The sequence below is a fragment of the Ptychodera flava genome, chromosome 5 (assembly GCF_041260155.1).
Source record: "Ptychodera flava strain L36383 chromosome 5, AS_Pfla_20210202, whole genome shotgun sequence".
NCBI classification, from domain to species: domain Eukaryota; kingdom Metazoa; phylum Hemichordata; class Enteropneusta; family Ptychoderidae; genus Ptychodera; species Ptychodera flava.
The window spans coordinates 43,352,873-43,368,357 of record NC_091932.1 but is presented as its reverse complement, the minus strand read 5'-3'; the positions used below and the strand labels follow the sequence as shown (position 1 = coordinate 43,368,357).

Below are 15,485 nucleotides of genomic sequence, written 5' to 3'. Positions count from 1 at the left end.
TCCCTGCCAGTCATCTTAGGTTGTGTTGATGTGGCTGTCTCCATCTCACTTCCCTCCCTGCCAGTCATCTCAGGTTGTGTTGATGTGACTGTCTCCATCTCACTTCCCTCCCTGCCAGTCATCTCAGGTTGTGTTGGTGTGGCTGTCTCCATACCACTTTCTTTGCTGCTTGTAATCTCAGATGGTGTTTCCTCTTTCTCAAATTCATTGATGTTAGTTTCGGTGTAGACTTTATGTAATGACGTCTCAGATAATTCTAAATACAAAGACAGGCAAATTATTCATGTTGCAATAAATATAATGTAGGCAGGCTTACCGTAATTGTTTCACAAAAGACCAGCACACAAATTACTTTCTTCCGAAAAAATGATGTCAGAATCCTGAGGCCGTTTCCCTGGGTATCTAAAGCAATGATCAGACAGATATCTCTATAAACCATCAAATACCCGGTACACCGTGATGGAACATTGCATATTGACTAGGTTGATTATTTATTATTTAGATTGAAATAATAGCCACACAGCAGTATACCCATACTACCAGTATGTAGTCAAACACTACACCTATAATCAAGTAGATTCTCAATTGGATTCAAACTCACAATGCACAGCTCCAAGTCTCCTTAGAGCCTCACTATGGATTTACAAACTAAAACCAATAAGAGTAGTACCCTTTCATCTTGATCTTATCGTAGATTTGTATACAACTTTATGTGAATTGTCTTTTATGCCATGTCCTAAAATAATCGCAATCATACCAATCCATAATCCAATAACACTAGGTCAGAATTTGTAAGACAATAGTTGTAAACATAGACACAAAACAGCACAGAACAGACAGTAAATAGACGGTACACAAACAAAGTCAAATTCATGAAAGAAAGATATAAGTTCAACATAATTTTCTTTTAAACTTAGTTTTCAGTTTTAGACCATGTATATTTGTATGTAGTAAACTCTATAATTATTTGCAACATATCTAGATTCAGTAGGTGTCCGACATGTTTACTATCACATAAAATTAACCCTTTGAGTGCTGTAATTTTTCTCATCAAAATTTTAGTGCAACATTTCAACAATTTTTATGAATTTTTCTATAATTTTTTTGATTATTTTGGACCAAACGGACATCAAATTTCATTCACTACAGGTTGTCATCAAAATTTTGGAAAAAATTTGAAAAAATTGACTGGGGTATATTTTATAAATGTGACAAAAGTTGACTTTGGTGCTCAAAGGGTTAGACAAATGATATGTGTCCGAGGACAATGTCAGATATCAAGGAAAATTGAAATTCATATACTGGTATACTGGTACCAACTGTCACAAATTGTGTGTGCAACAATTCAAAAGTCTGTAAGACTTTCCGAGATGATGTGTGGGTAAGACCTGTGTTTGCAGTCCAATTGACTGTCACAGGACAGGCTACCAGGGTATATTAATGTTTTGTCTATCCTTTTCAAATAAAATCTTGTATATGATATGCTAATAAAGCCTTAGCCGGTAACTGACTTGATAAACTTACTCTGAAGAATGTATGTCTATTTTTTTAAGACAAAAAAATGATGCTTCAAAGATGTTACCACAAGGAGCTGAACGGAGTCTTCTTTTTAATATTAATTTTTGGGATATTAGATGCCTTTTGTAGTACAAAGAAAGGTCTATGTCACTATAATGTCTGTGAATCGTCCAGTATTTTGTACTCTCTTGCCCATAAGCATTAAATTGTTAAGTTGGTGATGTAGTGGGCCTCATGGTCATGATGCGCTACCAAAAGTGATCTGAAACTATTTTCTATTGACGAATCTCCTTGACATTAAAATGATCCAAATTTCACAACTTTTCTTGAAAGATAACCACTGCGCATGCCTTAATATCACTGTACCGTACATGACATAAAGAATGCCACGTTAAAAATACCGGGTATGCTTTATAAAACTTACGATACACAGAACAGTTACAGTAATTCCAACATTCAGTGAAGAAAATCATTGATCACAGATTTTTGTCTGTTGTGGTAATCAAGCATATGAATTTAAATTGCTGGTCAATGAAAAAATTTGGTGTTGAAATGACGTTTTGAGATTATAAAAAACATTTATACTCTAACAAGGGACTATGTGCCCTAGAAGCATGTGACCACTTGCCCTCCTGACATTGGGCAAATGGTCACATGCTCTCTGGCAATTTTGCCTTGTTAGGGATATTTGAGCCTTTGAACCTTTTCAAATGTAGCATACTATTGCATTACATTAATTCCTTCGTTATATGAAAATGTTGTGCTAGACTAGGTTAGATTACTGTCCCATATCTACTCTTTTGGTAATCACAGAGCACACTTTGTTACTTTTGTACTCACTTTTTAATCAATCAAACTTTTATATGGGAATAAAAACATTATTAAATGTATTATTATTGATATAAGTATCAGTACATAGTGTCAATGGCAACTAGCTACCATTTGATCTGAAATGACACAGTTTAGCAGACTGTAAATAGGTTGGTAAGTCTTATTCAGTTCGTGTTCTCTCTTAATTTAGAGATGTATTTTGGAGCACTGCGCATGCGCAGATTTACATTTGCATAAGCGACCCATTCAACACGAAATGGAATTTTCTCAGGGCACGCGCACCGCACCGGGTGCTTTCGGCTCTTGTGTATTCGGGTCAAGCAAACAGTTTGGACTATCAGTTAACGTCAGGGCTAACAGCGAGAGTGGAAAGTTCGGATTTCCGGTAGATTTTATGCAATACTTTCAGCGGTCCTCTCAGGGTTTCCGCCATGTTGTTTCTGTCAGAATATCCATGATTTCATTCAGCTATATATTCAAATCCATCGGACAGTGTCTTTTTTGGCCGATTTTTTCATCCCACGTGAACAACACTGTCGTTGAACAATTGGTGGACACAAAGGCTAGCATTTTATGACCGTTGCACCATGGGGGACATCGGGGGACACTCGGCATTTCCTTACATGCATCGCGTCCTACTTCTATTTTGGGAAATTCCGATGTTTTAGCTTTGTATACGTACCAAGAATATCAATCTTATGCATGGCGACTTATAGAACAGCCGTGAAGGAATTCTTTTAGGGAAAAAAATACAGCCTTCAATTGTCCATAGTTTCATCCCAGTGTTCAGCTGCGTCAAGTGGTAGCCCTGCGTACGATGGTGTGTGTTCCCGGCGCTATACGGCCTCCCATCCGTGTAACGCCAGGAACATACAGCGTTGTACGCAGGGCCGGCTACGTCTTATACGAATTGAATCAAGTCAGTGGGTACGTACCGCACTTTAGATGGGTTCAAACTTAAACTGAGTTCGATGTTAAGTGATAAGAGGGGAAATACACCATTATAAATATTTAGGATTTTGATCCCGTTTGAAATAAAACGTTGCATCACCGTCCCTCCACCCATCGTCCCTCCACCGTGGGTGGAGGGACGGTGATTGCATTTATCAGATATTGTAGAGTACAATAACAAATTGTCTTCTGGAGAGTCAAAAAATTTTGATGTTAGGGTTGCCAAGCAAAGTTTTTGTTTTTGACATGATATATGTATGGGGTCACATGGATAAGTAACCTGGCCCTGTGATTAGTCAATTTGGTGATGCATCTTCAAGGTCTGCAATTTGGGTATTTCTACAAGAGATACCTTGAACTTAGTCAGTATTTTTATTCCAGTAATTTTGTATTGCTTTTCATGACTGAGGATCTGAATTAAAAAAGACACTAAAAGACACTACTAAGTCATATTGCAGTATCTTTATTACATTTCACAACACCATGAACATGTATAACAATATAAGTATTCTAATTTTCAAATAAATACTCTTGCAGTAAATAAATGTTTCTTTGTCTTGTTTTTGTAGTACTTTATAGTGCTGCATGGACAGTCCTGTTGAGTAACTAACTATGAGTGATATGCTGCTGACATGTGTCTTTTATATTAACCTAATAAGAACAAATGCTTTCATTGCACTGTGCAAAAAATATAATGATGATAAAAAAATAAGAACAAAACCGAAAGAAAACCCTCAAACTAGGTTGTTGGAGGAATTGTTTTTCCCAAAAACAAGAGCAAAATCAAAACAGTCTGAAAATCAGCCTATATGCTTGACTAGACAAACGTTACAATGCACATGAAGCAAATTTTATTTACTATATAGGCAAATTTTATCATCCTGGTGTCGTACGTCTGACTAAAATTCCCCTTCAATTGGTTTCCTTTCATTAGTCCAGATCCTCCCAACCGCTTCATGGCGAGACTCCTTTGGCGTCGTTGGCGTGTAGCAAAAGATTGAGAGGAAGGGAATTAAATATACCGGTAGTTTTAGAAACCTACGTCAGTTATGGAAACCTAGCCCCCGAGGGTCATTGCGGAAGCTTAGGTTTTGACGATCACCTGTGATGTACCTCTGCAGACTAGAGTGCAGTCGTCCATCGGAGCATCAACGTACGTTCACCGTGGCGCTCTACCTCCATGCAGCATCATATTTATTATAAGCCATACACAGCCCCATGGCAATATATTCGAAATGATCAACATCGACAGGCAGGGAGGGACAAACAGTCGACGGTACAATGGCGAATTTTAACACCAAAAGAAATAAAACTGCCGTGCATGCAACATGAAATACAAGTCCGGGCAGCGGGCTCTGCATCGCAGGGTACCGGCGTTATGTGGCCTCAACGCCGGTAACACACACAGCCCTGCCACGCAGGCCTTGCATCGTGCTCCCAGGAAAGTTAAAAATGAAGCGCTGGTTCCACAAATTTATCATGGGATCACTGTAAAGAGGTATATTTACCGTTGATTGCTGACCTATTTTAACTGTGGACCTGATTCGGCAAGTGTACCGTATACAGCAGAAGCTTCTGAAGGAGTACACACGGTGTAGACAGTCAGGCAGAAAACTTAGCGCGATCCGCGCGATCGGAGCCAGCTCTGACCTCTGACATTTAGGTACGATCAACTTCCTGCTCTACGCACGCGCAACAAAGGGTCAACGGGTCAAAACGATACTGCGAGTGCGCATAATACATCTCTAAATTAAGAGAGAACACGAACTGATATTAGGAGTAGTATTAGGAGTAGTTGTCTGTCAACAAGCTCTGATAGGTACTTATAGTTTTGCAAGTGATGCAAACCCATCATGTACCAAACCTGCATTTACTTAATGTATGCACATTGAAATAAAGTACAAGACTTAGTCAGAAACCCTGTCAAGTTATTCTAACAAATAGGATAAGAATCACCTGCTGTATACCGTAGTAATTATTATATTTTCAAAAGTAATCTGAGCTGTAAAGTCAGATTTGGAAAAATAGCGTCAATGACACTGTAGCTCCCATCCTGGACTATTTAGTGTTTGTTCTCTGGTCAGATATTTGAACATGTGTGAAAGGGATAAAGTGCATGAAGTGAAAATACTTAAATGAAATGTACTGGAGACAGTGAAATATGTTTAATGTAATTATTCAGAATATAAAATGGAAAAATACAGAATTAGATATATCGAATACTGTGATACAACCATTAACTCAACAAGTCATTTACAATGACATAGTCCCCACTTGTAATAGGAGTATTAGTCTTGATGGGGCAGGAAAATGTGGTCATTAAGAAGTATCACTGGAGTGTATATGTTGAGATCTATGGGCACATAGTCTATGTCGTTGTTCCCAATTTGAAACACATGAGGCATGTCTAAGTTATGGTTCTAAATCGGGAAAAAAGATCAGACCTCTAGCAGTATTGGCCAGCCAAGAATACATATGCGCATTATAAATGAGGTACAAGATGTGACATCTTAAGGTCTAATATCCTATCAAAATTGGAGGGTATAGAACTTGTGGTTACTGAAATATGCATATATATGTATAATCAAGGTCAAAGGTCATTGAGGTCACATGACATTTTGAAAAAAAATTATATTGCTAATTAATCCCTATATGCCAAAAATCAGATCTCTAGCTCTATTCGCTTGCCCAGAATTAGATGTGTACATAATTAATGAGGTAAAGCGTGTGTTGTCATAAGGTCTCCCATCCTACTAAATACAAAGGACATAGCACTGTGGTTACTTATTTATTGACATAAACATATATTCTAGGTAAAAGGTCATCGAGGTCACATGACATTTGGTCAAAAAATTTCTCTCCTATAGTTATCCCTATCAGACATCCAGCTCTATTGGCTTGCTCAGAATGAGATATGTGCATAATTATTGAGGTACAGTATGTGGTGTCATAAGGTGTCCAATCATACCAAATATGAAGGGTGTAGCACTTGTGGTTACCGAGTTATGGAAAATATGTATATTTGAGGTCAAAGGTCACCGAGGTCACGTGACATTTTGTCAAAAAAATTGTATTGCTAAGTTATCCCTATATACCAAAAATCAGACCTCTAGCTCTATTGGCTTGCTCAAAATTAGATATGCACATAATTAATGAGGTACAATATGTGGCGTCATAAGGTGTCCCATCATACCATACATAATAATAATAATAATATTTATTTCTTACACGCACTACTCATACGTCTCAGTGTGATTTACATATTATAAAAAAGAAAGAAACAAATACTAAAACCAGCAACAGCAATAGAAGAAAAGGAAGACAAACAATATCAAAATCTATCAACACCTGTACCATTCTCTTTCAATAAACAAAAGACGGTGATAAAAATGTAAAAAATTAATTGATAAAAATAAAATAAAACAAAAGACTGTGATAAAAATCATTACGAAAGCAGCAGAATAAATTGAAAATCCCAGTTAAAAAAAATCCCAGTTAAAAAGTCCCAGTTAAAAAAACCATACAGAAGATGATGATCCTAAAACTCAATCACAAATAGCACTGATTAAACAGATGAGTTTTTAAAAGACGTTTAAAACAGTCCACAGATCTGGCGTTGCGAATCACTGGCGGCAGCGAATTCCACAGAGCAGGTGCACAAACTGAGAATGCTCTCTGCCATATGTCTTATTAAAGTTTCCATGAGGTGGCACCAACCGCAAAGAGTCAGCTGATCTGAGATCTCTCACTGGGGTGTAAATTTCAAGCAATCGATTAAATACAGTGGTGCGAAGCGATGAATGGTTTTATAGGTGATTAACAAAATTTTGAATTTGATGCGAGCACCAACTGGCAGCCAATGAAGATCAATGAGAACAGGTGTGATGTGATCGAATTTCGGAGTCCGGGAGACGAGACGAGCCGCAGCATTTTGAAGTGATTGTAGGCGATCCAGCTGAGTCTTATTAACACCATACAGGAGACTATTACAATAATCAAGCTGAGACGTAATGAATGCATGAACCATCTTTTCCGTTGTAGGTTTGTCCAATAATGGGCGGATCTTGCCAATTCTAGATAGTGCGTAGAAACCTTTCCTGCAGACATGGCTAATATGATCAGAAGCAGAACCGTCGTTGTTGAGTTTAACACCAAGATTGCGAACTGAAGTGGACGGGGCGATATTCAACTCGCCTATCCTAAGGCTTGAAATTTTCACCGCATCTGATCTCAGGCGTGACGAAAACTGAATCACCTCAGTCTTATTGTCGTTGAGAATCAGCATATTGGATCTCATCCACCTGCGAATTTCATCTACGCATATCTCAAGAGAAACTTGCACTTCATCAGGTCTCTTGCACACAACATAAATCTGCGAGTCATCCGCATACAACATATAGTTGAAGTCATGCTTGACAATGATGTCTTCAAGTGGCGCTGTATACAGTGTAAAGAGAATTGGTCCCAAAACAGAACCTTGGGGACGCCATATGTCATGTTTGTGCTGGGTGATGTAAATGAATCTATCTTTACACGCTGATTACGATTGTTGAGATAGGATTCGAACCATGATAGAGCTTTACCAGTGATGCCAAAACGGAATTGAAGTCTGTGAAGGAGTACATCATGGTCAACCGTATCGAAGGCAGCAGACAAGTCCAACATGATAAGGAGAACATCTTTCTTTTCGTTGAGAGCGAGCATGATGTCATTATGCACACGCAGAAGGGCAGTCTCTGTGCTGTGGTGAGCGCGATACGCACTTTGGAACTTGGTTAGCAGTGAATGGTTAGCCAGGTGAATGTTCAATTGTGAAGCAACAACCCGTTCAAGTAATTTCGATAGAAATGGCAGATTTGACACAGTCGGTAGTTCCTCAGACTGTTTGGATCAAGGTCTGGGTTTTTCAGCAATGGTCGAATGATCGCAGATTTAAAATGACTGGGAACGACACCAGATGATAGTGATGCATTAAAGAGATGCGTAATGAACGGTGCAAGACAGAGGCGAATTTCTTGATATAGTTTGTCGGGAGGATATCCAGATCACATGATTTTGGAGCTGCCCGCTCAATAAGAGTACGGACCTGATGCACGGACACCTTATTGAAAGTTGGTAAATTATGAGATGGTAAGGTGTTGCCGGTGTCGGTACTGTAACTAATGAGGCCTTCACGAAGTTTGGCAACTTTGGAGTTGAAATAGCTCAGGAATCTAGATGGTAGTTCCTTCAATGGAATCTCACTGGGTAGCACTTGTGGTTACTGAGTTATGGACAAATATGTATATTTGAGGTCAAAGGTCACCGAGGTCACGTGACATTTTGTCAAAAAAATTGCTAAGTTATCCCTATATACCAAAAATCAGACCTCTAGCTCTATTGGCTGCTCAAATTAGATATGCGCATAATTATTGAGGTACAGTATGTGGTGTCATAAGGTGTCCCATCATACCATACATGAAGGCTGTAGCACTTGTGGCTACCGAGTTATGGACAAATATGTATATTTGAGGTCAAAGGTCACCGAGGTCACGTGACATTTTGTCAAAAAATTGTATTGCTAAGTTATCCCTATATACCAAAAATCAGACCTCTAGCTCTATTGGCTCGCTCAAAATTAGATATGCGCATAATTAATGAGGTACAATATGTGGCATCATAAGGTGTCCCATCATACCATACATGAAGGCTGTAGCACTTGTGGTTACTGAGTTATGGACAAATAGTATATTTGAGGTCAAGGTCACCGAGGTCACGTGACATTTTGTCAAAAAAATTGTTTTGCTAAGTTATCCCTATATACCAAAAATCAGACCTCTAGCTCTATTGGCTCGCTCAAAATTAGATATGTGCATAATTAATGAGGTACAATATGTGGCGTCATAAGCTGTCCCATCATACCAAATATGAAGGCTGTAGCACTTGTGGTTACTGAGTTATGGACAAATGTGTATATTTGAGATCAAAGGTCATCAAGGTCACATGACATTTTGTCAAAATATCCGAGATATCTGCGTGAACGGATGGACTCACGGATGGACGAACAGACGGACATGACCCAATCTATAAGCTCACTGGACTTCATCCGTGGGGACTAAAAATTGTGTCACTGCATCCTTTTTTGCAATATGAATACGATGAGAAACTAAATTTTTATTTTTCGTGGCCTTATACATGGGAGTCTATGGAGATCTGCCTTATACATGGGAGTCTATGGACGTGTAAACTAAAAATATGCAAATTTCACCACGATTTGCCCAAATTTGGGAAAGGTCACTCCTATGCACTTCCATACCAAGTTTCAAATCAATCGGACTTGTGGTTTCAGAGCAGGAGATTTTTTGACCAAAAATGGGAGAAAATTACAAAAAAATTCATGAAAAATAGCAAGTCCAAGATACTGACCCAGGATGTGCACAATCATTTCATGTCAGCCCAAAGTACTTACATGCTAATTTTTCATGTAATCTGCTCAGTGGTTATTGAGTTTTTTCAATTTTGACCGTTTTTACATTTTTTCACTTAATTTGCATATTTTTGGCAATGACAACTTCATTTGAACAAAATCTCATCTACAGCCCATCATCCATGTACACACCAAATATCAAGATGAAATGTACAGCGGTTTTGGAGTTTTTTGATGTTGACGGACAGACATACAGACATACAGACATACATACATACAGACATTTCCTAGCCTATAAGAATAGCTTCCATTGCCATATATACATATGGCTATGGGAGCTAAAAAAATGACTATAAACTTCAAGAAAATGACCTGGCTTGGAATGTGCGTTGCATTCGTATTTCATTAAATCCCAATTTCAACCCATGATGTATATTACACCACATAGGAAAGTAATACATGTATAGTCACATGCATGGTTGAATTTAAAGTTTGTAGAGTCGATAGATACATACATACAGATGACAGACACAAACAAAAACCCAACAGCTTCCTCTTCAGCCATATCAAATATACCGGTACATATTGCAATTTGGAGCTTTAATGCAGCTGAATGTCATTCAAGTTGTTTAATTGTTACTCACCTTCCTGTTCCGTTTGAGAGAGAATTTTTTCACCGAGTTTAGGACTTTCTGCAGCTTTCTTCTGCAGCTCAATATCTGATTGTTCATCAGATACTTGTTCTAGTTTTGTCCTCAGTTCATTTATAACTTTGTCTTTTTTTTCCAGCTCAGTTTTCAGTTTCTCTCTCAGATTGAGAATTTCACTGAGCTGTGTAGTGACTACTTTTTCAGCATTCTGATATTGCTGCTTGTACTCCTGACACTGCTTTTCTAATTGTGACTTTTCTTTCAGTGCTTCAGCTAACTGGCTTTCCAGAATTATCTTTTCTGTTAATCCTGTCTGCAATTTAGACTTTTCTTTCAAGGCAATATCAAGTTGACTTTGTAAAGACTGAACTGTGGACTGTGCTAATGCCAAGTATCTGATGTCAGAATCTGTGAGTTGTTGTTGTTCACTGGTTTGGAGTGGGAGTAAACTTCTGGCTTGTAAACTTAGAGTTTCATTGATCACTGTGATGGGAGGAGTTAGTGTGCCATGCTGGGTGAGCTGTTCATCCAATTCTGTAATCAAAGAACACATTTCTATCAATTGATTTTCACAGTTAAGAATTGCTACATCAGACTTCATTGTAATACTTCTGATAAAGCGTTAATTGAGAAATACATTCTTTAAAATGTTTGCAGAAATATAATGAGAAAAAATAAATTGTTTAAAAACAAATGGCTTCAAAGCAGGAGATGACAGATGATGTTTGCTAGATTTAATCATGGATGAATGTGGTCAAAATTTCAGGTACATTTACATGTCCATACAGTATTTTCATGTCAAGTCAGTGTTGGTTACTTACCAGGGAAGGTTAAATCTTCAAAATTGACATCAGTGACCAGATACCTTGTAACACTGAGTAATGACAGGATTTCCTGTCTGGAGGATAGGATATGTTGAATCCTGTCTGTCATTGTCATCACTACTTGGATTATATCAAACTGACTTCCTTTCTGTCTGATATACTCCTCAGCTTTGAACAATGAACAGACATTAGTAACAGTGGATTGGTGGATTTCATGAACGGGATCAAGCTTAAGGAGTATTAACTGTAATGAAACTGTGTCTACTGCTGGGACATCATTGTAGGTCACCATTGGTTTAATTCCTCCTCCATCTCCTGCAGGAAAATGTGTGGCAATATATCAACATTGACTGATTTCACCACAATGTGGAGCTAAACTGAACACCTGACAAATTTCTGTGGCCGGTGTGGTAATGCTGATCTGATCATCATTCCTCTTGTATGATAGACTGCAATGGCTGTTGACTTCTCAACAGTCATTGCAGTCTAGTCCATGGCTGTTGACTTCTCATTACTATATCATTGTTTCTGAATCAGATAATTTGGAGAAAAAGTAAATGTTAAATTGTTATATCTGGGTATGATTTTTTTTCTATGATTTGTTATGTATGTTTGGTTTTGTATTTATCCTCAGAGAAGTGATGATTATCATATAAATGATAGCTATAATGACAAATAATCCATACATTAAAGGTCTGGTGAAATGGTCCCGTTCATGTGACTGAATATCTTCCAGGGGGTCAGTACTATTACACTCGCAACATAATTGCAACCTAAAAGTACGCGCAAGTGTTAATTTTTTTGAAATTTCTATGCGCGGCTTTCATGGGGTCATTTTGTATGTTATTGCCTGAATACATGGGTTTGTGTCTCTGAGAGCAGGTGATATATTGCCTGACGCCAGGAGGGCTAATTGTCTCCTGCTTCAAGGACACATAAACTCATGTGTTCAGGCAATAATATTTTTATTACTGTCTCTTTATAGTTAACGCTATATGACATTTAGTTTCATGCAGGGCATTCTCAAACAATTTTACCATCATCAACTGCATAAAAATAGATTTTAACAAAAGTCAAAATAGCACTACGTGCATGGATATTTTACATCTAAATTTAAGACCTTGACATCACAAAAACGTCCAAGGGCTTCACTGGACTGTGTAACTATGGAAACTGGTCTGTACATCATTCTCACAGCCAGCTAACTCCCCGGATGTTCCTATTCAAATCAATGCAATGTGAGATCGAATCACAACAAGCCTTTATTGAAATACTAGTATGAGTCTGTTGAACATTTACATTCTAATCATTCAAGTGATCAGATTCAGAGACAATCCTAAGCAACACTTACGATTAATGAAGAAAAGTTCAACATCTTTGAACCTCTTCTCATCATATGTTGCTCTCAGTCTCAATGTTATACCAACTTTGGCAGCAAGCTCCCTCATTTCATCTGTTATCAGTAGTGGTTCAAATGCTCTGGCTAGACTTCCAGATCTACAAGTCTGCTTTAACCTGTAGAGATTATAAAGAGTAAGAAACCTCAGCAAGATTGCTAAGGACTTTGCTGTCAAACTGGATGGATCCACATCACCAAGTTTCTGCTTGCATACTTTCTTTATTTCCCGACAGCTGTCTTCATCTCCCAGTACATCTTCTACTCTACGTTTCAGTGCAGCTCTGAGTGTAGTCATCATTTCCTCCATCAGTTCCTGTCTCACATGTGCTGGAAGGGCGTTAACTTCTTCTTCTAGTTCTCTGAGGTCTTGTTGCTGAACATTTTCATCCAATCCTATTTGTAATGTTAGAGAGTCTGCAGCTGTTGAAATTGAAAAGCAGAAAATCAGAAATTTTGCACCCAGTATAGATGGAGTCAACTTTAAGAACAAGGTTTAAAAGTTTGTCAAAAGTGTGAAGTTTCCTGGCATTGTGTAATTTGTCATTGCAATACATTAGTTGAGCAACTTTAAATGTCACACATGTTGTGACAGCTATGATAATTGTTTACAATTACAGATTTGCACTTCTGTATGTTTACAAGGACATGAGAGAAGGAGTTTATCAAAAGGGCAGTTTTATCATTGTGCTGATCATGCAATAAGCCACTAGTTTGGCATCAATGCTTAGTTCCCTTGGTAACCTTTCTGTCTCACATACTATATAGTGTCACATCTACTAAAATTAAACAACTGTCATAGCAGCCATACTATACAGTATTTTGTAAGTCCAATTCACAAATAATGTATTGTAGCTTTTGTATTTTCTGCATTATTCAGATGTGTTGTTTGTCTCATTTGATATTTGCTCCATTACCTAAAAATGGTCTCTCGATTTCAGGTGTAAAATGAATACTTTAGTCTCTAAATGCTGCAGCTATCCTAGCAATTGAAAGTGTGTAAACTGTGTACCAGTACCTGGTAATATTGCTTCAGACTTGTCAGTTTCATTTCCTTTCCCATTCAACGCTGCAGTGTTTGTTTCCGATGTCTCATCACCATTTCCTTTGTTTTCAGACACAGTTTGCTGCTGTTTTATTGACATTTCATCAGGCTTCTCTGGTGCATCACCAGTCTTCGATTCATCTAACATAGAGAAAGAAGATGTCCTTTGCAAAGTGAAATAACAAGTAACAGGTTGAAAGTATACACCCTCTAGAAATCAACAGTAAGTGTTAAATGGAAATTCTAATTTGTTTGTCGTGTTACAAAATAAACAGTGAATCTAATATACTTAAACCTATCATACCTACCCAAAGAATGTCTTTTAATAGCATTCATACTTCCAAATGGTACATTTTTGAGGAATTTAGTTAGGTTTTATCTATGTAATGCATAATACTATCAGTAATTAATTGCTTAGAAAGCATTAAAATTCTATGCAATACCTTTCTCATCCTTCTTGACTCCATGATCCTTTTGGTAAGTTTCAGTTTGTTGCTGGACATTTGTTGTTAAAAGTGATGCAAACCTGGCAGAACTTGCTGATATGACTTCACTCTGCAGCAAGTCTGTTTTCAGGTCCTTTGCCTTCTGGAAAGCCAAGGGTATATCTTGAAGGTCTTTTAATATTCTATCCGACAGCGTTGTCCCTGTATCGTCTACAACACAATGGTCTGCATGTTCTCCCAAGTACTTCTTAATGAAGCAAGCTAGATGAGTGTGATTGTAGGTAGCTGTCGGTAAACCAGATACCATTGCTTCTAAGCCATACAGGCTGTAATCCACATAGCACGGTGCAGGCAGGCAGAGATGTGATTGTTGTAGAGATCTGTGCAGAGACTTTGCTGAATGCCTCGGATGAAGTGTTGGCTTTATGTGACGACACTGCATCTTACCAGAGAGGAACTTCACCACAGTCTGGTCTGCTTGTTGAGATACTCCTTGGATCTTCCATGAGGGAGGATTAATTGGTGATTGACTCTCTGATAGATGATTAGCTGCAGTACCAATTGAAGCTGCCATTGTTTCACATCTTTCTATGGCTTTCTGTGTACCCACTTGACCACATGTCAGTATGCCATGTGTGGTGGTCTCTCTCTGTACTGGATCTTTCCTGCTGAAACAGGCCAGTGGTATTGGAAGGATTTCCTCATGTGGAATTTCTGACAGCTCTTTACCATGAATCTCAGCCCTGTAGGCATTCTGGAAATATTCGTAGATGACAGGACCAATGGAGAACAGTAAGTCTGCCAGACTTGCCATTTGCAGCATCTTCTCTTCAAATTCCAACACACCGTACTCTTCAGCTTCCAGACAATGAGATTCCGGACAAGCATGGTTGATGAGAACCAGCTTTGCCTTTGGGAACAGTTTTGCTCGGATATTTGCTGCTGCATGTCCAGTCTTTGGAGCATAACCTACCACATATTCAATATCCTCTATCTTTCCTAGGTCAGGAAAGTAACTTTCATGGTTCAACAGCCACTCTGTTTTCGGTGGATCAGATTTTGGTTCAATGCCTAGACTTCTCTGTGCTGGAATCAAGGAAACACCACAACTCTCTGCATCTTTCTTCTGGTCATCACTGATTTTGACATCAAGTACAGTAGAGTAGGCATTCAGATCTTCTCCTGCCTGGCCTTCCTTTCACAGAAATCTTGGATAAGAGTTCTGTGAAATCCTGTCAGACCCAGCTCATCTTTTCTCCAGGAATTTCCAACAAATAATGCTGCAGGTTTGGAAGGCACCAGATGAAGGTTGGCTTGAGGGAAGAGACTTTCATGTATTGCAGATGCAGCATTGTGTGTCTTTGCATACAACCCAACCACATGTGTGATATCTTCTAACTTTGCAAGTCCTGGATAGT

At 38.3% G+C, this 15,485-nt stretch overlaps 1 long non-coding RNA gene across 1 annotated transcript in view; it reads left to right on the top strand.

Annotated features, from left to right (window-relative positions):
• Window positions 1-15,485, top strand: part of LOC139134049 (uncharacterized) — a 42,040-nt gene that overhangs the window by 9,634 nt on the left and 16,921 nt on the right. The gene's annotated exons all lie outside the window — the stretch shown is intronic.